This window comes from Myotis yumanensis, unplaced genomic scaffold, assembly GCF_028538775.1.
Source record: "Myotis yumanensis isolate MYYU_CA2020_CCGP unplaced genomic scaffold, mMyoYum1.0.hap1 SCAF_41, whole genome shotgun sequence".
In the NCBI taxonomy this organism is placed as follows: domain Eukaryota; kingdom Metazoa; phylum Chordata; class Mammalia; order Chiroptera; family Vespertilionidae; genus Myotis; species Myotis yumanensis.
The window spans coordinates 230,055-253,905 of NW_027223792.1; the positions used below are offsets into that span (position 1 = coordinate 230,055).

A 23,851-nucleotide genomic window follows, 5' to 3' on the forward strand; every position below is an offset into this window, starting at 1 on the left:
TAGAGTCTATCTTCAGGGCAATTACAGCCCCAAGCCATGAATATTTGCTTGTCTTAGCTAGTGCTGCTTGGGTCTAAAGAGGGGATGGAAGCCACCATGATGCCCAGATGGACCTCAATCAGAGACTGGAAATGGCTCCTCCCCCAGTTCTCTGAGGAGCCAGGATCTCTATGGAGCTTGGCTTCTAGGATTACATCTGGCTTCACTCAAACTCTCCAAGAGAGAGGCCCAGGGCTAAGGCAGCCTCGGGCTTGGGCCTTGCTCTGACACCCTGAGAGAGAGGCCATGCTGTGTTCCCAGGCAGCCCTGTGCCTCACTCTGACTCTCTGAGAAAGGGTCCCAGGGCCTTGTCTGCCAATCCTTTGAACTTCACTCATACTCTCACAAGGAGAGGCTGAGCTCTTCAGGGCGAGGCTCCACTCTTTGGACAAGACTCAGTTCTCCAAGGATCTGAGCCTTGACTCAGAGGATCCAAGGCAAGGCTAGGCTGCAAGGCCAGCATCAGTCTTTAATGATGTCATGCTGCACATTGAATAGTCACAGGCTTTCTTGTTTTAGCGCTAATAGTCTCTATACTTCCTTTTTTTATACATATTTTATTGATTTTTTTACAGAGAGGAAGGGAGAGGGATATAGAGTTAGAAACATCGATGACAGAGAAACATCGATCAGCTGCCCCCTGCACACTCCCCACTGGGGATGTGCCCGCAACCAAGGCACATGCCCTTGACCGGAATCGAACCTGGGACCCTTGAGTCCACAGGCTGACGCTCTATCTGTTGAGCCAAACCGGTCAGGGCTCTATACTTCCTTTTATTTTAATTACAGTATTTGCTCCAGAATCAATAACAATGGTAGCAGATTTCTTTTTAAAGCTTAGAATGAAATATTAAACACCGTTCTCCTTTCCCAACTATACTCTTACATTACTCTGTCAAGAAATAAAATTAAAGCTCAAGGTACCTGAAGCCTGGTTGCAATGTCATGACAAGCTAGCTCCCTCGAAGATGGTGACTGTGCTTCCTGCTGTCAGCAGGTCCAGGCTCAGAAAGACAAGGCTGGCTGATAATGTTTTCTGAAAAGTGTGTCACCGGTCCCACTCTGCGATAAGAATGGCGGAAATGCCCAGGACACAAATGACGGTGTGGTAGATGAGCCGTGGGTGTGGGAAGCAGTAAGAGTGATGAGCAGGGGACCAAGCTCCCACAATCAGTAGAGGAACCCTGAGGAATCCAGTGTGAGGAAAGGCCTGGATACTTCCTCTAAGTGACAGCAGATGGAGAAAGAGCAGGGGAAGCTGAGGCCGAGCTCTCCCCCCTCGGGAAACTGGCGGCCTAGTGCGCAGACCTGTCGTGCACCTTGTCCCAAGGCCAGACCGAAACACCACTAAGTAGAGAACATTCACCTGGAATTACCAGCTGAGGTCCCGAGGGGGAGACGTATATCAAGCTTTTCCCCTTCGGTTGAGAAGGCAACCACTATTTTGTAAAACTACTGTGTGGAATTCTCTGCTACTCTTTAGACGGCTTCTTATTCTAAAAATATAACTTTGCTTTCTAGCATGCTTTGGCCTGCTTGAATAATGAGGAAGATATGGATGTGCCTCTCGCATCGATGTTTGTCTCTCACGGCCTCCCTCCCCCTCCCGTCCTCCCCCTTCCACGGTCTCTGAAAAGCAACAACGGTGATGGCCCAGGTGCAGATGGACAGCACAGAAAGTGCCCCGCACAGTGGGGACCTTGATGTGACAGCAGAGGTCAGCAGGGGGAGCCCTGGAAGTGTCTCAGGGGTGTGGCGGCGTGCGCCCTGGGGATCAGCGGGGCTCCTGGACAGTGAGCAGCTGCAGGTCTCACAGTAGCGTGAGGCTGGTGGCAGGGCTGGTGTCCTTGTGGAGTGTGGCCTGCAGCAGCCGAGGTGTCCCAGCATGCTGCTGCTGCTGCTGCTGGAGGTCCTGGGTGGCACACTGGAGGGTGGGCAGTGGGAGACGTGCAGTGTCAGTCGTCGTGTGTTGTCAGTGGAGACTGTGAAGGTGTCACAGGAGTGGGTGGCAGGTGAAGAAACTGGAATTTTCACTGGGATGAGGCCTGTGGAAGCTGAGCTGTCACTGTGGAGTATGAAGCACCTGGGATCTCAGGGTGCCTTGTGGCTGTGAGAGTGGGAGGAATCATAGTAAGAAGGGGCAGCGGAAACGAAGGGGTTCACAAACAGTTGTCACTCATGCGGGCCCGTACTTTCCACATGGAGTGAGGCCAGCAGAGGCTCGTGTGTCAGCGCTGTGTACGTGCCGGGAGACTTTCCTGTCCCACTGAGATGTGTAGTGGCAGCTGCGGGGAGAGGCCAAGAGGACTGTGGGAGTGGAAAGCCGGGTATCCTGGTGGAGGTGGGACAATGAAATCCCTGGGGCAGCGAGCAGTGGAGTGAGTGTCCCAGCTCTGGAGGGTCCCACCACAGTGCTGGCCTTTCAGTCCCTGGGTACCTAGTTTGATCCTGGGCAGCAGGTTGTTCAGGCAGCTACAGTGGATGTGGGCATTCGGGGGCGTGGGGTGTCGCGCTGCCACGTGGGTATTGGGATGTGGGGTTCAGAATACCATATCGGCAGGGGGAGACGTGAAGGTCTTGGGCGGCTGAGGACATTGAGAGCCTGGTGTGGCCTATGAGGGTGTGCGCAGGAAGCGTCATCTTGGGCCACAGCAGTGTGAGAGCAGACTGTGGCCGAGGGGGCCGAGTGGACTGGGCTGGGGTTTCTGAGGTGACCCACTGGAATAGAGGGATTGAAAGTCTGCTCATTGCCATGGATGGTTTGGCTCAGTGGATAGAGCATCAGCCTGTGGACTGAAGGGTCCCAGGTTTGATTCCGGTCAAGGGCACATGCCCGGGTTGAGGGCTCGGTCCCCAGTGGGGGGTGTGCAGGAGGCAGCTGATCAATGACTCTCTCACATCATTGATGCTTCTATCTCTCCCTCCCTCTCTGAAATCAATTAAAAAAATAAAGAAAAGACATATCTTTAAAACAAGAAAGAAAGGCTGCTCGTCGCACAGATGTGCGTGCGCAGTGGGAACCCTGCATATGTGGCCTGGAAGGCAGCAGCTGGTGCTGCAGAAGACCCCAGAAAAACCAAGCGACACTTTGAAGAAGTGGAAAGGCACTGTTTTAATTACACCCGGGGACTCCGGGAAATAATTTCCAGATCAGAGTGAAGTAGCACATGGAAGGTTTCACTTTTTATAATCTTCAGCGTCTTTGTTCTGCAGATATGCCCCCTACCCCCCTTCATGGCCCTGCAGGAAGACCCCTGGTGTTGATGATCTGTCCTGGTGCCAGTGATAATGGCTCCTCCCCCCCCCCCCCCGCCCAGGGAAGTTCATTCTTCCTGACATGCCTTACAAGACCAGTTTCCTCCTCACTGGCATGCGGTGTGACCTGCGGGATCTGGGGTGGCTCTGCGGAGTTTGTTATTGGGGAGTCTAGAATGTCATACAGGATCGTTTCCAGTAGGACCTCTCAGGTGGCACTTTGGATTGTGGCCTTTGCTAGCTCCGCAGTTGTGATCGAGCAGTGTGGCCAGGGCAGCCTGGGTGTCGCAGCAGTGTGTGAGCAGCGGGGGACGTGGAGTGTGACACTGGAGTGTGGGCAGTGGCAGGTCTGAAGGTGTCACTGAAACAAATTTTTAGGGGTGAAATAGGACAGGTTTAGGAAAGTTTAGAAATTAAGGGGACCATGGAGGAAGCACGGGGCTGCAGAGCAGCAGAAGGTATATTTCCATAGAATGGGGAGCTGAAAAGCTGCAACAGGTGCATTTCCATAGAATGAGGAGCTGGGAACAGCAGAAGGTCTATATTTACAAAATAAAGGGAAGGAAGCCCCGCATCCAGAAGGAGGAGAAGGAAGCCCAGAGGGAATAGGAAAACAATAAGGAGGGAGGAACTCAGTGTCCCCTGTGAGGTTGGACCAGTTGGGCCCAGGAGTTGCTATAGTAACCAGTCCAAGGGAATAGTGACCGATCAGGAGGGACATCAAGGCACCAGGAAAGGAGCTCAGTGAGACCCTTTCCCCCTCCCCACATGGGAGTCTGCACTTGTTCTTCAATAAATCTCCACCTTTGCTCTACCACATTCCTTCCATGGATTCATTCTTTGATTCCCACGGAGAGAGCCCGGGAACCAGTCTGCCCAGGGGAACACCACGTGTCCAGTCCGAAACTCCCACCTCATCACAGTTGTGAGTGGGCAGTGAGGCCCCTGTGTGGTCGCCAGGGCCGTGGCCCAGGGCGATGGCAGCTCCGCTGGAATGTGGGGTGCATGGCAGGAGCCTGGGGTTGCCCATTGGAGAGTGCGAGTGGGGAGAGGGTGTGGGGCGTGGGGCGTGAGCTCAGGTGGGGGCCCAGGGCAGAGAGGCCTGGAGGCGGGCTGCGTCTCTTGGGGCTCCCAGGTGCCGCCCCCACCACATTCAGGGATACCACCCTGAGCGCTCACCATGGCCTCTGAGCTGGGAGGCTAAGCGGCCTCAGGCCTGGTTAGTCATGAGTGGGAGGCCCTGGCCGGTTTGGCTCAGGGGAGTACTGGTGCTGTCAGCTTTCTGCCCCAGAGATGGCCTCCCCGCCCCCACCCCCACCCCACCAGCCCCCACGCCTGGGGCCGCACCCCGGTGTGCTAGGGGCAGGGGCCTGACAAAAAGAATTACTAAGTAGGCTGAGGGGCAGGGACCATGGGAGAACAAAATTGCTAATTATCTTGCTAGAAAAGCAATGTGTCATGATTGAACCCAGCCAGGTGTGACCCTGCTCGTAAATTGTATGTAAACTTTTTACCCTGCCAGTACCAGGAACGGCTAATGAACCGCTTTGCAGTTTGTTTTTCTTTAAAAAAAAATACTTTGTAGTGTTGCAGATAAAAGGTCTTGCTGTATTCTCGGTCGGCACTGCAAGCTGTGAGGCTCTTATGGGAAGAGCACGGCTGGCAGTCAGCTGGCCAGCTTAATAAAGGCATTTAAAATTTAAATTCTGAGTCCGTGGTCTATCTCTCTGAGCTAACCCATAACACCCGGGTGTCCCAGGGTCTTGTTCCGGAGGAATTTCCCAGCCGCCCACCCCGGCCCTGGGCTGTCCCTCAGGGACTGTGCTGACCGTTGCAGGCACCGCCAGCCCCTCCTGCCATCCTGATACTTCCTCCAACCCCACCCCCCACCCCACTCCCTGCCCTGGTGAGTGTCCCTGCCTGCCCTCGTGGGTCCCCTGCTGTGGAATGTGGCATTTATGAAACTGGCGCGGAAGTGACCGTTGGACACTGTGAGGTTCAGGAAAGAGCCTTTATTTAAGCAGCGCTGCTGGTTCCGGGGCCTCTAAGATCCAGATCCTGAACCGCCTGCACAGTGAGATTTCTCTCTCTACACTGGAAGCGTTAAAGAGAATAAAACGGGGCAGAGAAAGACTTACTGTGCTTAGCGGAGATCCTGCAGAAAGCTTGCAGCCTTGAGCACAGTACAGCTCAGATAACCAGAAGACGCCTGGCTTGGGAAGAACCAAGGACGGACCAGACACCCACATCAGCAGAGCGGCTTGCAGGACCAGATAATTAAGAGGGGGCAGTGACTTAATTATAGGCTCTCAGGAGTGTGCATGAGGTTACTGGCACAGATTCAGATTGCTAGCCCCCACCTCCCAAAAAATGCCTTTTTCCCCATCACCCCCAGACCAGTGCCCCCAGTCAGGAAAACGTGTCACCTGACTTTCGGAGGGCACCCCTCGGTTAGAGGGTGTCTCTTACCCATCTGGCCAGGTGGAAGCCCCAGCGCTTCTCTGGGGACCCAGCGCCCAGAAACAAGGGGAACTGAACACTTTCTCTGCTGCGGAGGGAGGTACCCCCTCCTGCTAACAGAACCCCACAGCCCCCCACAAAAGGCCCCGGGCTGCCCCTTCCCTCCTACCCTCCCTAGGGTACACCTTCCTTTCCCGTTGGGGAGGGCACCCCCTCTCGTGCTACCCAGGGAATCCCACTCACTAGGAGGTGCCCTCCTGCCGCTTTGCAAACTCAGAATGTGTGTGTGTGGGGGGGGGGAGGGGGACAGTTAAATGGCTCAGTGAGAGATCTGGTCTCAGGGAGGGGGTAGGGTGCAGGGGGAGCACCAGCTCAGAGTGGGGCAAAGGGCTGAGGGGCCTGGAGGCCAGGCAGGGCTCTTAGGGGTCCCGGATGCTGCCTCCTGTATCTTCCACCCTGAATGCGCCCCATCTCCGCTGACCTGGCAACTCAGCAGGGTCGGGCCTGGTTAGGGCTTGGATGGGAGCCGGTTGGGGAATATGGAGTGCCGTAGGCTTTTCTGCCCCAGAGATGCCAGCCCACCCGCTCCCCTAGCTGAACAGGCACCTGCTGCTCCTTCGGGCAAGTCCATCAGCTCAGCAGGGCCTCCTGCCTGCAGGTCCTCATCGCACCTGCTGTTCCTGGGGCTCCATGTTCTGAGATGTCACATCCTTGACTCCATTTCAAGAATCAGATGCATTTCGCGCTCCGATTCTCGCTACGTTCATGTTGTGCACGAGCAGGACTCCCTCACTCAGAGAGGAAATGTTCCCGTGGGGACTGTTATGCCCAGATTCCAAGATCCCCAAACACCAGACTAGGAGCCAGCCAGTTCGATGCAAAAGCAGAAGGTCCTTTTATTGGGGGCTAGCCAACCCAACTCCGCTCCCGGCCAGCCCAGCGACCAGAAGCAGAGTCCCCCACGTGGGAAAAAACGGGTTTTAATAGGGGGGTGGAGCGAGGGGATTGTGGGCCCTGCCGATAGGCCAGGTGTAAGCCGGGTCTTGTTACACAGGATGTGGTCATATCTACAGCGCGCACTTCCCTTGATTGTCATTGGTTAGTTTAAAATCCTGGGCGTGGCCAGCAGAAGCCTGGGCTTCCAGAAAGAAGGACGCATGTGGCCCCAAGATGGAGGATACAGGCAAGATGGAGGGGAGGGCATAGCCCTCGCCCTTTCATTCCCCCCTTTGTCTTGGAACTTCCAGCTCAATCATGAGTCGGGCTGCATTTCTATTCCACCGTTGCTAGAGACCCATACTGGGCATATCTTAACAAATGGTCTGGTGGAGGGGAAAGAAACTATTAGCTTTAACAACTTCTATTGAAATAGGATTTTTCTTCTTAAAATTCCTCCATGGCCATTAAAAAGCCAAATCGAAATTAATTTATCTACTGTCCTGATGTTTGCATAAACACAATAAGAATGGCAACTGACTACCTTTGCTGGAATCTCATGGTTGAATCTTAATGTGCCCCGTAGGGCCAGGAAGCCACGCCACCCAGCTGCCATCAGGCCCGCCTGCAGTATCTGCTGAGTTAGGTGAATCCCTCACCTGTAGCAACTCCACCTGAGCCCACGCTCCAGGCTTTAAGGCCCATCTCAGTAGCCCTCCTACTTGTTGTGGCCCAGAGTGTGTGGGGGTTCCGCAGGAACGCAGAGGCATCCCTACTGCTCCCCTTCTACTCTTACTAACTGCCAGTGATGGTAGGGCATGGGCCTGATGCTCCGGTGCCAGCCATCTTCAGGGCTTTGAAGCAGGATACCAGGCTTTCTTCGTGGCATTTTTACTGGCTTCAAGTTTTTAGAGCCCAGACAGGGCTCTTTAAAACATGATACTCCACTCAAAGTTTTCCGTTAATAAAACCACTATTAGGAACCGGTCTTATTGAATCTATGCAAAGAAATGTATTGCCATGACTTATTTGGCATTGCTAAATTTCGGAGGAATTACATAAGAAGAAAGACATAGATTTTCTATTCTAAACAGGCCTTTTCCAGCTTACTACCCCTGACATGGGCATGGTGACAAAGGCCTGCAAGACAGTATTACAGGCTGCCAACTGTTAGCTGTCTTTCAACAGAGACCAAAACCTGATGGGCACTGTTCCTGCCCATTTGGGCACCTGCCCTCTTGGCAGCTAGGCACCCTTTACTTTTGGGGGTCACCCCACACAGCTCCCTTCCAGGACAGCCAACATACATTCAAACCTGCAAGAGAATCAAAGGTCGATATAACATATCAATACAATGAAACATAATATTGGCATTATGGCCACTTCAGGCAGCCAAATCTTCCACTACTAAACATGTGATACTAAAGTCTATTCCTGATCTTGCTATAAATTGTCCCTGTCTCTTTGGAGCCATGCCCATGAAGATGCAGGCATCATCTAAGTCTATTGTGGGGGCTCCTGGCAACAGGAGTGATCTCGAGTCATGTTACCAGCATCAGGCAGGTGGAGCATGCCGTAGCTTGAGCTTGAGGGGGTTGCGTTGATCTCGATCGACGCTCCATTTGGTGATGAAGTCTTTTTGGACCGTGGATGGGTCTGCTGACCAGACGTGAGTGTGATGGATCCAGGTCTCGATGCCGTCTACCTTGAGAGCAGTGGGGGTTGTTAGCACCACAGTGTAGGGACCCTTCAAACGTGGACCCAATCTCCTGGTCTGACTTTAGAAATTGGATTACTGCTATCTGTTCCTTTTAAAGACTTTGCCATAACTTTAATTATCTTTAGTTTAAGGAAAGCAGGGTTTTCTAGATTTAAGAGATTAGCTTAAAAATAAATCCGCGAAGCAAACACACTTCCTGCCCCATCCACATTTCTGCACCAAAACTCCGCCTTAAAGCTCCACCCCTGACTAAATCAGAGGGAGGGGCCTTTGCTGTTTCAAGATGGCTGCCTCCAGGGGAGCGGCAGGCCATGCAGCCAACATGGCGGCGGCCAAGTCACGCAGCTCAACATTGTGGCTGTCTAAACTGTTCTCTGACAGAAAAGATGATTTCTTTATTCTCACAATAAACAAGGGAAGAGCAAACCAAAATCCCTAAAAGATAGATGGCCAACATTATATTGTAGACAAACAGAAATTTCATTAACTGTTTATACCCTTTATAATTATCTGAAAGAATATTAATTAAATTTAAACTGGTTTTTGTATTAAAAATTCAGTTGAGATCTTAAAATTAATCCCCTTTTTTAATCAGACCAATGGGTAACATATTTTGACAACAACAAGTTATACATTAGATATTAATTTCTTCTGATTCAATTTGCACTTTAAACCTTCAGAGCCCACAAGTCAAATATTAGCAGTTCTTTGACTAACTATACTTTTATATTTTTAAGAATAAACTTCAGAATCCAATAGTTAACTTTAAACCATGCTTTTTTCTCTGCCTGGGGAAACTGAGAATCGAACTTGTAGGTCCTAAAGATGGCTGCTGGCGGGAACCAGACCACCTGCATGCTAGGGGAAAGGCTTGTCTACCCCGCCCTCCACCAAAAAAAGGGTGTAGCTTCAAATTTCCCAACGGCAAGAAAAAAGACCTTAAACTTTTAGCTGGAAAGTTAAATATTCAGCATTCCCAATATATTTAATTCTGTTCTTTAGATTCTTCATGAGGAAAATTAGAGTAAACTACTTTTTACTTCCAATGGGCTCTGGAAAACCACATTTGAGCCCTGCAAACAGATTCTGGCCTACCTGGTCTTTTCAGATGTAAATTGACCACATTCTTTAAGATTTTGTTGCAGGCAGGAGGAGAAGATCTCCTTCCTCCATCAAGAAAAGCTTTCTTAATTAACAAAGGACCATCTTTTTTTTTTCCCATGGAAAAACTGTTATCACGGAAATGCCAATCCTGCTGCTAGAATTTATCTAGCATCTTTTTCTGCACATTTGCAAGGAGCTTCCAGCTTAAAATCTATCCAAAATCGGATGGTGCGCACATTAGTTCTAAGCCAGCTTTTCTTCTCACACGTGCACAAAAATTTCAGACGCATTTACCTGGGGAGGGGGTGACCTGTTTTCACAGGTCCTTACTCAGATGCCCACCTGACTGAAATCCTGTAGCCACACAAAGGAGGGGAGAAGGCAGGCCCCATCCCTCCACACTCACATACTTTCACCAGACATTCATTCAGAGTTTAAACAATCCATTCAATTTCTAACAACTTCCCAATTCCTGAGGGAGCTCTAAAGCCTCCTGCAATCTCCTTGAACTGATCAATCACAATAACCAAAGGAGCAGTCTGAGTCCATTCCATAACGTCCGTCCAGTAAGTTCACAGAAAGAAACATGCAAACACAGAAAACTAAATGGGCCCGAAAATACAGCCATCCAACTCCATGGAAGCAAAACCAAAACAATCTTCCAACTCCATGGAAGCTAAAACCGAAAACGATGGCTGCTCGCCACCCAGTGGCTGCGCACCAACCAGCGGGTGCGACCCGCCATCTCAGATTGGGGTTTCTACAGACCTTCCGACTCTGCGGAAGCAAAATTACACCCCTACAGATGGAGGGTCGAGGTGTCCCCCGACTCCTCCCGCCCTTGATCCTCATGTGCGTCCACGATCAATGTGGGCGAATACAGATTTCAGAAGTGAGCTCACACAAAACAGAAACAAACAGATACAAACATAAACGACACATACCATGGTCAGCCAAGTCCTCCGAGCTGGGGGTCCCTGAATGGGGTTTGAGGATCGTGGACGAGCCCCCAAATGTTATGCCCAGATTCCAAGATCCCCAAACACCAGACTAGGAGCCAGCCAGTTCGATGCAAAAGCAGAAGGTCCTTTTATTGGGAGCTAGCCAACCCAACTCCGCTCCTTGCCAGCCCAGCGACCAGAAGCAGAGTCTCCCAAGTGGGATAAAATGGGTTTTAATAGGGGGGTGGAGCGAGGGGATTGTGGGCCCTGCCGATTGGCCAGGCGTAAGCTGGGTCTTGTTACACAGGATGTGGTCATATCTACGGTGCGCACTTCCCTTGATTGTCATTGGTTAGTTTAAAATCCTGGGCGTGGTCAGCAGAGGCCTGGGCTTCCGGAAAGAAGGCCGCACGTGGCCTCAAGATGGAGGATACAGGCAAGATGAAGGGGAGGGCATAGCCCTCGCCCTTTCAGGGACTGCCTGCTGGTGACATCAGGTGGATCCGTCAAGCCTGAGTCCAGGATGTGCTGAGAGGTGCTGTGACCTGAGGTGTCCAATCGGGATGCTGTGATGCAAACCCAGGCGGAGTGACTGCATTACCAGTGCGCTGTCAGCATTGTCACAACAGCAGGGCCATGTGCCACCATGTCAACAGGAAATGCTAAGGATAAACCTGAGGGAGTTGACAGTGAAAAGTATAAAACGTTACAGAGAATGAACCTGAGTAGATGTCCTAGTTTACAGTCCCAACTCCCAGTGCCTCTGAGGTGTCTGTTTCCCAAATGAAATGAGCGCCCTCCCAGGTCTTCAGGGAAACATGCTTCCCGGAGGGAGGAGGGGAGATTTCAGCAAAGCGAGGGGACCTGTGAGGAAAGACACGAACGGAGCAACAGCCTGGAATAACCCTTCTGTGTGTCAGGAGAACTGCCTGAGCCTGCGAAGGGGCAGGAGGGAGGTTTAGCGCAGGAACCTCGTCCCGGCGAAGCAGGAGGAGCTGATGGAGTCTCCAAGGAGAGAGGGTGGGAGGCCGCCCCGAGGCTGACAGGCAGGTGGGTGCAGGCCTGGCCTGGGCTGTGACCTGCATGTGCCCCTGGGGAACAGGCAGGTGGGTGTCATCTGACCTCCCAAGTAGTTGTGAGACCTGCCAGTGAACAAACAGGGCCCCATGGGATCTCAGGCTCCTGCCTGTGTCTCCAGGGCTTCCAAATGCTTGTCTGACCTGGATAGAAAGTCAATCCATACACCTTCCCCCCAGTCACAGCGTGTTCCAGGGCCTCCTCAGCCTGTGCTGGGACCATGTGCCATGCCCTGTGGGAGCCGGCACTGAGACTGAGCTAGTGGGGGAGGGGGGAGGGGGAAAGGGGAGGGAGGACGGCAGGTCTGCAGTGACGCTTGTGTTCCTGACCTTTTTCTTCCTTGTGACTGTGACCCTGAAGATCTCTGTGGGACCCGGAGCCCAGGCTTTCCTCTGCCCCACAAGGAGTCAGAGATCGTCCCACAGAGCAGGACCCTGGAAAGGGCCAGAAAAGGCAGACAGCTGAGCAGAGATTGGGATCAAGAGCTACGGATGACTTAGGGTCACCCAAGAAACACAACCAATAGGATGGATCGCTATTTTATATTTAGCTCTATTTTTCTCACCTCTATCTTACTATCTCTCTCTCTCTCTCTCTCTCTCTCTCTCACCATTTTTAAGAGTTTTACAAAAATTGTTTCCCATGACTTTAAAACCCGGCAAGGTTAAATATGCAGTAGCGTATGGCAGGCCACCAACAGAGAGAAGAACGGCAACATGTGACCGTTTCATCTGCGGGCAACCTGCTGGCGAATTCCCGCACTGGAGAGGTCAGTTGTTGAGCTATCAGGCACGCTGCTGACTTCCTAATTCCCACCGACACGCATGGGGAACTCTGCGTGTCAATCTAATTATTTAATTATTAAGTGATATAAGCAGACACTCAGACACACTAGAGCAACGGTTCTCAACCTGTGGGTCGCGACCCCTTTGGCGGTCGAACGACCCTTTCACAAGGGTCGCCAAAGACCATCCTGCATATCAGATATTTACATCACAATTCATAACAGTAGCAACATTACAGTTATGAAGTAGCAACGAAAATAATTTTATGGTTGGGTCACAACATGAGGAACTGTATTTAAAGGGCCAGAAGGTTGAGAACCACTGCACTAGAGTGAAGCTTTAACAACAATGTGAGAGCATGAGCTGCCTCCGCTCCCACGGGGCAGGCACTGTCATAGCACCTGGGGCTCTGGCTGTGGGGGTGGGGGGGTGCCTGTGCTGAGCTTCAGGGCTAAGGGCAGCTTCCAGGTGTCTCCCTGTGTCCTGCGGTCCCCTCACCTTGTGACCTCCCACATGACCCAGGTGGCTCTCCCCAATGCACATGCTCATGCAGCGCCATCCAGCACCGCCCTCCTTCAGGGTAGGCCCTGCCCTCTGCCCTCTGCAGGGGCACTGCAGCACTCCCCGCTCACCAGCCTCTGTCATGGGCTGTGACCCAGGAACCAATGCCCACGAAATACACACCCTCTGGGGATGCAGGTCCTGGTTCTGGTCTCCATGTCGCCTACAGCAGACGCTCCTGCTTACAGCTTATGGATGAAACTGCACAGCATGGACCGCAAACCAAAGGTCCACGCAAATGTGAGGCCGCCTCCGGTGCCCGTAATGGGTACCAAGTTGGACTGTCTGTTACTGTCTTAAAATTCTTGCCCTAACTGGTTTAGCTCAGTGGATAGAGCATTGGCCTGTGGACTGAAGGGTCCCAGGTTTGATTCCAGTCAAGAGCATGTGCCTGGGTTGCGGGTACATCCCCAGTAGAGGGTGTGCAGGAGGCAGCTGATCTATGTTTCTCTCTCATCGATGTTTCTAACTCTCTATCCCTCACCCTTCCTCTCTGTAACAAATCAATTAAAAATATATTTTAAAAAATTTTAAAATTTTTATATGGAGCGAGGATGGTGAAATGAGTCTCTAGCTCATCTTTTTACTGTTTTCTCACCCCAACCTCACACAGGTGGCCTCAGCGCTTGCTTCTCAGTTAGAGTGTATTCAGATCTGGGGCTCTCACACCATTGTCTCTCCTTTTTGAAATCCCATCTCATTTCCCCTTTTCCTGCGTCTCTGCTCTGTGTGTTCTGACCTCTCAAGTGAACTGAACTGTGGACAAGGGGAGAGGGAGCAGCAAGCCCTGCTTCCCACTTTCACTTGTATTTTGTGTCTTGCTTCCAGGCTGTGCTGACTCCGACAGCGGTTGCTTCCTGGGCTCAGGAGCGAGAGCATGTGCCAGAGAGGAGGCAGCAGCACAAAGATGAGCGATGGCCTGGCAACAACAGTAGCCAAGCAGCAGCCGTAGAAACTGGGACCTGGAAGGTCTTCTCACAGCCATCCAAGATGGAGCTGCAGCTTCACGTCCGGCAGAAATGCTTCCCAAGACTCTCCGAGGTCCTGTCTCCAAACGGGCTGCACATTAGAGCCTGACCTGGGGAGACCTCGGTGATGTTCCACGTCAGTGAAGCGTGAAGACAGCCTTCCCCTCCAGCTGCTCCCTGCACTCTGCGGTCACTCCTGCGCCCAACCTGTGACCACGCTGCGGCCGGAAGGCTCTCCCAGCATCTCTGCTTCGAGGGGCTGGCATGTCTCTCACTGCTTGTCCTCAGCCTGGTGACCTCCCACAGGCAGACACTTTATGTTCTGGGCAGATTCTTCCTGGACCATCTATGGAATTGTCAATGGGAGGCTGACGCCAAAGCTCAGGAGTTAAGAGACTAATGGAATCTGACCACAGGGAACCCGGGTAATCCAATGTCAGGTCTTTGTGAACCAAAAACAACAGCTGACTCCTGTGCCCTGTCTGCATGCCCCCTGCCTGTTGCTGGTTCTCGCTATGGCCTTCTGTAGCCACAGGCGGTCGGGTGTCCTCTGGTTTCCTGTGCTCCCTGAAGGAGTCACCCTGACGCTTGCGGATCCGTGTTCTCAGTATGTGCGTGCTGCTGACCTCATGGCTGTGTCAGCATTGTCATGCACGGGGCTCTATCCAGCGAAGGAGAAATCTGGGACAGTTAAGGAGGGCAACATGTATAGCTCTGACCTCATCATTTATAACTCAGCCAGGGCACCTGCCTTAGGCCTGTCAGTTCCCTAGAAATTTCTGGAAATGAAGGATGAAGGCTGCATAACAAGAATTGGGAATCAAACATGACAGTTTAGTAAATGTAACAAATTTTAGTGAACCAAAAAATAAATGAATGGGATCTGCTGTGGGGTGAATAAGCGCGTTTGTGTGTGTGTGTGTGTGTGTTTGTGTCTGTGTGTGTGTGTGTATTTAAATATATTTATTTATTTTTTTATAGAGAAGAAGGGAGAGGGACAGAGAGTTAGAAACATCAATGAGAGAGAAACATAGATCAGCTGCCTCCTGCACACCCCCCACTGGGGATATGCCCCCAACCAAGGCACATGCCATTGACTGGAATCAAACCGGGTACCCTCCAGTCCCCAGGCTGATGCTCTATCCACTGAGCCAAACCGGTTAGGGCGAGTGTGTTTGTTTTAATATCATCTTTTTGGAGTGACCTTGGTGGAAGGGGGTGGAAGGGTGCATGTTTTCCCTCCCCCTGAAATATCAACAAGTTAAAAATATATAATTCAATAAAGAAATCCCTGCTCAACACAGAGGCATGCCTGAGAGACCTGCACACTGAAATGTCTAAAGGTGGGCTCCCAGGGGAGACGAGAACAGAGAAAAGCACAGGTGGCCCACAGACCTGTGGGGAGCTAGTGGGGGGCTCGGCTGGGAGAGGGGAGGAAACTGACAGCAGCAGGAAATTCCTTTGTTGGTGGTGGTGGGGGACGTCCCAGCAGGGTGAGATGCAAGCAGCAAGAGAGTGACAGTGTCTGAGTGGGCAGACGCCTGGCAGAGCACGGGGTTCTCCCATGCAGCTCATACTGTGGGTCTGGGCGGTGGGTCTCAGACAAAGAAACAGAACCACAGAGCCCGGCTGCTGCCTGAGCTCCCTAAACTCCTCTCCCATTGCCTGGGAGTCGGCTCAGGAGCATATGATCTGTAAACCAAGAGCTGCTGCGGTAGAATCCTGTTTTCCTCTGTGACTGGTCCCCGAGAGGGGTGCTTGGGGTGGTACCCCATGGAGGTCAGGGGTCACCATTAAGGGCAAAACAAACCAGGCGGCACAGATGCACTTTTAGGGAAGCTGAGTCGGTTCAGCACTGGGAGACCACAGAGGTAAAAACACCATGAAGAACTGCAGTAACGAAGATGACCAGAAAGAAAATGGAAAATATCCAGGGAGCAGGGTGGGACACCTGGGAATATGGGATATAAATGAGGAGGGCAATGTGCATAGCTCGTTGAGAGGCAATTCAGTGCAGAAAGGCAATTCAGCGCACTTAAGAAACAAATCAATGAACAAAACTTGGACATTGAAACTTTAAAAAAAGAAACAATCAAAAATCCTGGAAATGAAGCATGTAATTGAGATTAAGAGTGAACTACTGAGCCATAGTGGTCAGACAAGAAGAAGAAATAAAAGGCATGTATATTGGAAAAGAAGAATTAAAACAGTCATTATTCTCACATGACATGATATTGTCCATAGAAAGACTCCATCAAAAAAGTACTAGACTTAATAAATGAGTTCAGCAATGTAGCAGGATATAAAATTAACACGCAGAAATCTATAGATTTTTTAAACAACGATAATGAGCTAAAAAAAAAAAGAAATTAAAACACAATCCCATTTGTCATTGCACCAAAAAATTAAGATACCTAGGAATAAACTTAACTAAGGAGGTGAAAGACCAGTACTCGGAAAACTACAGGACACTGAAAAAAGAGAGAGAGGAAGACATAAACAAATGGAAGAATATACCATGTTCATGGACTGGTAGAATCAACATCATTAAAATATCTATACTACCCAAAGCAATTTATAGATTCAATGCAATCCCCATTAAAATAACAATGGCATATTTCACAGACCTAGAACAAATGCTCCAAAAATTCATATGGAATAAAAAAGAAATTCCTCGAATAGCCACAGCAATCCTGAGAAAGAAGAAGAAAGTTGAAGGGATCACAATACCAGATATCAAATTATATTACCAAGCTACAGTTCTCCAAACTGTCTGGTACTGGCACAAGAACAGACATATAGACCAATGGAACAGAACAGAGAACCCAGAAATACACCCAAGCTATTATGCTCAATTAATATGTGACAGATGTTACAATGAAATCAAGAACATACAATGCAATCAAGACAGTCTCTTCAATAAATGGTGCTGGGAAAACTGGACAGATACATGCAAAAAAATGAAACTAGACCACTAATTTACACCATACACAAAAACAAACTCAAAATGGCTAAAGGACTTAAATGTAAGATGAGAAACAATAAAAATCTTAGAAGAATAGGCAGCAAAATCTCAGACATATGTCATAGCCATATGTTTACCAATACAACTCCTAGGGCAAAGGAAACTAAGAAGAAAATCAACAAATGGGACTACATCAAAATAAAAAGCTTCTGCACAGCAAAAGAAACCATCAACAAAACAATAAGAAAGCCCACTGCATGGGAGAACATATTTGCCAATGTTATATCCGATAAGGGCCTAGTCGCCAAAATTTACCAGGAACTCATACAACTTAAAAAACGGAAGATAAACAATCCAATAAAAAAAATGGGCAAAGGACCTAAATAGACACTTTTTGAAAGAGAACATACAGAAGGCCGAGAGACATATGAAAAATGCTCAAAGTCACTAATCATCAGAGATGCAAATCAAAACATCAATGAGATACCATCTCACACCTGTCAGAATGGTCATCATCAATAAATCAACAAACGACAAGTGCTGGTGAGGATGTGGAGAAAAAGGAACCCTTGTGCACTGCTGCTGGGAATGCAGACTAGAACAGCCACTGTGGAAAACAGTATGGAGTTTCCTCAAAAAATTAAAAATGGAACTCCCATTTGACCCAGTGATCCCACTTCTAGAAATATATCCCCAAAAAATCAGAAGCACCAATCAGAAAGGACATATGTTCACAGCAGCACAATTTACCATAGCTAAGATTTGGAAACAGCCTAAGTGCCCATCAGCAGATGAGTGGATTAGAAAACTGTGATACATCTACACAATGGAATACTACGCTGCTATAAAACAGAAGGAACTTTTAGCATTTGCAACAGCATGGAGGGACATGAAGAGCATTATGCTAAGCGAAATAAACCAGTCACAGAAAGATAAATATCACATGATCTCACTCATTTGTGGAATATAATGAACAACATAAACTGACGAACAAAAATAGATCCAGAGACAGGGGACAGACCACCAAACCTCAGAAGGAAAGGAGGGTAGGGGGGAGATAAGAGCTCAACTAAGTCAGGAAGAATTAGAAAATTTAAATTAACCAATCAGCAGCGAGGAAATTGAAACAACCATAAAAACCTCCCAAAAAACCAAAGTCCGGGATCAGATGGCTTCCCCAGTGAATTCCACCAAGCGTTCAGGGAAGATTTAAAGCCTGTGCTTCTCAACTCTTCCAGAAAATTGAAGAAGAGGCGACACTTCCTATGAGGCCAACATAACCCTGATACCAGAACCTGGCAAAGAAAGAAAACTACGGACCATTATCTGTGATGAATACAGATGCAAAAACCCTAAACAAAGTACCAGCAAATCAAACACAGCAGTACATCCAAAAAACAGTACATTACGATCAAGTAGGGTTCGTTTCAGGGGCAAATCAGTCAATGAACTACACAAAATTAACAACAGAAAGGGTAAAAATCATATGATCTTATGGATAGATGCAGAAAAACCATTTGGCAAGATACAACACCCACTTATGAATAAAACACTCAGTACAATAGGAATAGAAAGAAAATACCTCAGCATAATAATGGCCATATATGATAAATCCTCAGCTAGTACCACTCTCAATGGTGAAAAACTGAAAGCTTTCCCTCTACAAACAGGAACAAGATAAGAATGTGCACTCTCACCACTCTTATTCCACATAGTTCTCGAAGGCCTAGCCAGAGCAATGAGGCAAGAGAAAGAAGTAAAAGGATCCAAATAGAGAAGGAAGAAGTCAAACTGTCATTTTGGCGAATGACATGATTCTGTATGTAGAAAACCATAAAGACTCTACCAAAAATCTATTAGAAACAATAAGCAAATACAGTCAAGTTGCAGGATACAAAATCAATGTGCAAAAATCCATTGCCTTTCTGTATAATAATGTTACTGGAAACCCCCGGTTGGGCTCAGGCTGCCTGTGGCTGGGTCCAATAACGAAGGCAGGGTTGAATCATATTACACGTTTATTGAGGAGGCCAGCCAACCAAGAAGACAGGGTGCTTACAAGCATCAAATCCTGCCTTCCAGCAGGTGCAGGGGACAGGACTACATGGGGGGAAGGGCTAGGGTGCTATGTGCAGGCCCGGGGGTCCGCAGACGTCAGCTATTGTCCTTAGTCATCAGGTGATGAGATGATGTTGATGAGATGATGTTTTGATTCCTGGTGGGTCGCCTAGCCGTGCTTATCAGTTCTGCTTGCTGGATTCACAGCTCAGTCACCTCCTCAATCGCTTCGAACAGGCCTTGGAAAGGAAACTTGAAGAAAAGCTTTAACCCCTATTCACATAAACATATGTGTCCTAAGATTTAAAATAATATGATTACTTTTCTGATTAATTCAGGTTCTCTATCTATTAGATAGAGTATAAGTCCCCCCATTACTAACTGTGGGGCACGGTTATGGTGTTTTGGCCAGGTTCAAGGCTTGGACTAATGAAAGGACAGGGTCTTCTCATTGCCACGTGCAAGTCCCAGCTGGAGGGCAGGGCCCTCCCAGCACAATCATAGCCAACCGCTGTGGTTGTAAGCTTGAACCTATGGTCCGAACAAGTAGCCCCACGTGCCTTGTGATAGAGTTCAGGCGCATGTAGTTGAGTGAGGTTGAAACTCACGAGAATGCTGTTAACAACGTGATCATGCCCCTACTTTGCCTCGTGGCATCTGCTATAAAATAAAGACAAGGCTTGTGGGCACAGACACTGTCTCCTCATCAGGAAGCAGCGTCCCACCGAGACCCAGCTATTATTCTCTTGTCTGTCTTTCCTTAATCCTTTCACCCCCACCACTCGGGATCACCCTTGGTCGTGCTGGCATGGCACAACTAACAAAGCTTCAGAAAAATAAATGAAAAAAAATCATTTTGCAATGCAACCAAAAGAATAAAATACCTAGGAATAAACTTAACAAAGAACATGAAATACCTATACAGCAGGGCCTTGATTTACGAGTGTCCGGACTAACGAGTTTTTCTAGATACCAGCCATCTCTCGGCCAATTTTTTGCTTTGAGTTGTGACCTAAAATTCGGGTTCTGAGCCAGCTTCAGATACCCCACCGCTAGTTGGCGCAGTGAACGTCGCAGTGAACGTCACAGTGAACGCCACAACATCAGCCCAGCATCATCTGTTTCACTTGATCACTTTTGATTTGACATACGAGTAATTTGAGTTACGAGCTTCGTCACGGAATGAATTAAACTCCTAAGTCAAGGCTCCACTGTGTACTGAAAATTATAAAGCATTATTAAAAGAGATTGAAGAAGATATAACAAAATGGAAAAATATCCCATATTTGTGGATTAGAAGAATTAACATAAAATGGCTATATTACCCAAAACAATATACAGATTCAATGCATTCCCCATCAAAATCCCACTGTCATTTTTTAAGGAAAAAGGAGAAATCATCAAATTTGTATGGAACCACACAAGACCCCAAATAGCCAAAGCAATCCTGAGAAAAAAGAACTGACTTCGAATTATACCACAGAGCTAAGATCATCAAAACAGCATGGTATCGGCAGAGAAACAGACACACAGATCAATGGAACAGAACAGAGTCCAGCTATAAAACCACATGCTGATTTTCAACAAAAGAGCCAAAAACAACCAATGGAGTACAGATAATCTCTTCAATAAATGGTGCTGAGAACACTAGAAAGCCACATACAAACAAATGAAACTGGATTAGTTTGTCCCCATGTACAAAAATCAATTTAAAATAGATCAAAGACCTAAATATAAGACCTGAAACAATAAGTTACATAGAAGAAAATACAGGCACCAAACTTATGGACCTTGGTCATAGAAGACATTTTATTAATGTGATCCCAAAGGCAAGGGAAGTAAAGTAACAAATAAGCAAATGGGACTGTGTCAAACTCAAACGCTTCTGCACAGCAACAGAAACGGACAGCAAAACACAGAGGCAGCAAACCATATGGGAGATGACATTTGCAAACAGTAGCTCCGACAAAGGTTTAATTTTCAAAATATATAAAGAACTCATAAAACTCAACAGCAAACAACCCAATCAAAAGGTGGGCAGAGGACCTGAAAATACACGTCTCCCAAGGAGAGCTACGAACAATAAGGATGTTCAACGTCACTTGCAATTAAGGACAGGCATTGAGATGCCACCTCACACCTGTTAGAGTGGCCATTATCAACAAGACAAGCAATAACAAGTGTTGGGGAGGCTGTGGAGAAAAGGGAACTCTCATCCACTGCTGGTGGGAATGTAGACAGTGCAGCCACTGTGGAAAGCAGCCTGGAGATTCCTCAAAAAATTAAGAATAGAGCTACCATACGGCCCAGCAATCCCTCTCCTGGGTATACACCCGAAAACCTCAGCATCATGTATTCCCAAAGATACATGCACCCCTGTGTCCACTGCAGCATTGTTCACAGTGGCCAAGACACGGAAACAACCAAATGTCCATGACAGAGGACTAGATCAAGAAGATGTGGTCCATCCACACAATGGTATCTACTCAGCAAAAAGAAAGATGAAATAGCTCCATTCGCAACACCACGGATGGACCTTGAGAACATATACTAATTCAGCTGTTATCAACCTCTGGGTCGCAACCCCTTTGGGGGGTCGAACGACCCTTTCACAGGGGTCACCTAAGAACATCGGAAAACACATATATAATTACATATTGCTTTTGTGATTAATCACTATGCTTTAATTATGTTCAATTTGTAACAATGAAAATACATGCTTCATATCAGATATTTACATTAAGATTCATAACAGTAGCAAAATGACAGTTATGAAGTAGCAACAAAAATAATTTTATGGTTGGGGGTCACCACAACATGAAGAACTGTATTAAAAGGTCGCAGCATTAGGAAGGTTGAGAACCACTGTGCTAAGTGAAATAAGTCAGACAGAAAAAGCTAAAAACCACATGATTCCACTCAGATGTGGAATATCAAACTGAAATTCATGTACACAAACAGCAATGTTATGGTTGCCAGAGGGAAGGGGGTGGGGGGAGAAGGGGGCCTAATATAAGGTGACAGGAGAAGATCTGGCTTTGAGTGGTGGGCACATGGGCAATATACAGATCTTGTCACAAAGGACCCACACCTGAAACCTATGTATATAGGTTTTAAATGTCTGGCTGGCTTTCAGTCTGGCTGGTTTCTGGGGTTTTGTTTAGCTTCTTATTTGCAACATAGTACATAGTTGCTTAGAGTTGCAGCTGAGAGGCCGGCAAGTTAGGCAGGGAACGTTGGAGTCCACAGTCACTGGAGCAAGCAAACGTCCCTGCTCGCTTCAGTGCATGGCTGTTGGCCGCCATCTTGCCTGACAGTTAATTTGCATAAGGATATGCTGATTAGCCAATGGGAAAGGTAGCAGTCGTATGCTAATTACCATGTTTCTCTTTTATTAGTGTAGATACTGTGGTCTCCATCACAGTTATTTAAAGTGTTGTTGCAGGAATTTTATTCTAAATATAGGCATATTAAATTCAGAAAATGAATATAAACTCTACTAATATCTTTGATACAAATCTTATAAATGGATCTCATATTCCTTTTATATAAGTACCAGAAAAGCTCTTAATTTTTAAAAAAATTTCTCTTTATCGTTGAAAGCATTACAAATGTCCTGTATGTGTTTTTTCCCCATTGACCCCCTCCACCCAGTACCCACCTCTCCCAGGCTTTTACCACCCTATTGTCTGTGTTCTTGGGTTATACATAAATGCATATAAGTTCCCCAGAGAATCTTCCCCTTCCACCCCTAACCCCCCCTTTCCCTCTGAAGTTTGTCAAACTGTTGCATGTTTTTATGCCTCTTGATTGGTTTATTTTGTTCATTAGATTCCACAAATGCGTGAGATAATGTGATACTTATCTTTCTCTGACTGGCTTACTTAGATTAGCATAATACTCTCCAGGTTCATGCCCACTGTTGCAAATGGTGAGTTCTTTCTTATCTTACAGCTGTGTAGCATTCCAGTGTGTAAAGGTATCACAGCCTTTTTATCTGCTCATCTCGATGATGGGCATTGGGGCTGTTTACAAATCTTAGCTAGTGCAAATTGCACTGCTATGAACATAGGGGTGGATATATTCTTTCTGACTGGTGTTTCTGAATTCTTAGGCGATGTTATTTTAAGGTAAACAAGGCTAAAAGAGACTTCAATGTACATACCTTATTGGAATAGCTGGCTGCTTCCTCCACAAATTGGCTTCAAAGAGGAAGCCTTCCATAGCAATAAATAAAAATGGTGCAAATGTCACAATGTTCCCACATCCTGGATGCTTTCTGCATAGTGAGGGACAAAAAGAAAAAGACACAAAAGACTGAGATAAAGGCCACTATGACCTGTTATATTGACAGTTCAGAGTAACAGGGAGATAGATTTCTATTACCTACTGTCCTCTCAGTTTTCATGTCCCATGGATCACATACATTTAGCAATATACCTCACAGAGAAGAACGTCAAGCCTTATTTCACTCTTCCAGGCCATCACGAAGGACCACTCTGATACACTCTTCCTGGAACTATGACACAACCTTCCTAGTAAACTATAGGAAGTTGGTCAGACAGATGTTCTTTTTGAGATCTTCACTTATGTAATCAAGAGGACTTCATTTAGGATCCTAGTCAGCCTATACATCTCATGCTCAGGTCTCCTAGAAACATTTATGTATCCTCCTGACCAGCAATCTCCAAGACTACAGTCAGTCAAAGACTCATATCCAGGGACATTGCCTTCGCTCCTGTATAGGGGCAAAAACTGGTTCTTCAGGTGGGAGAAAGCTTTGTATTTTGTAAGTATAAAGTACAGATATATGTACAGTACATAAACCCATATACAGTGTGTCTTGGGGGGATGACTAGGAAAAAAATGTCTAAAAGGAGGTTTTAGATGGGGGTGGGGAGAGTGGTAAGAAGCAATAATGAAAAGAATGAGGACACTGCTATAGTCTACTATTCTCCACAACCTTTAACACAAATATACTG

General features: G+C 47.8%; 1 pseudogene; it reads right to left on the reverse strand.

Annotated features, from left to right (window-relative positions):
* Positions 1-1,849: 1,849 nt before the first annotated feature.
* The window catches only part of LOC139000904 (THO complex subunit 4 pseudogene), a 32,603-nt pseudogene continuing 10,601 nt past the window's right edge, over positions 1,850-23,851 (reverse strand).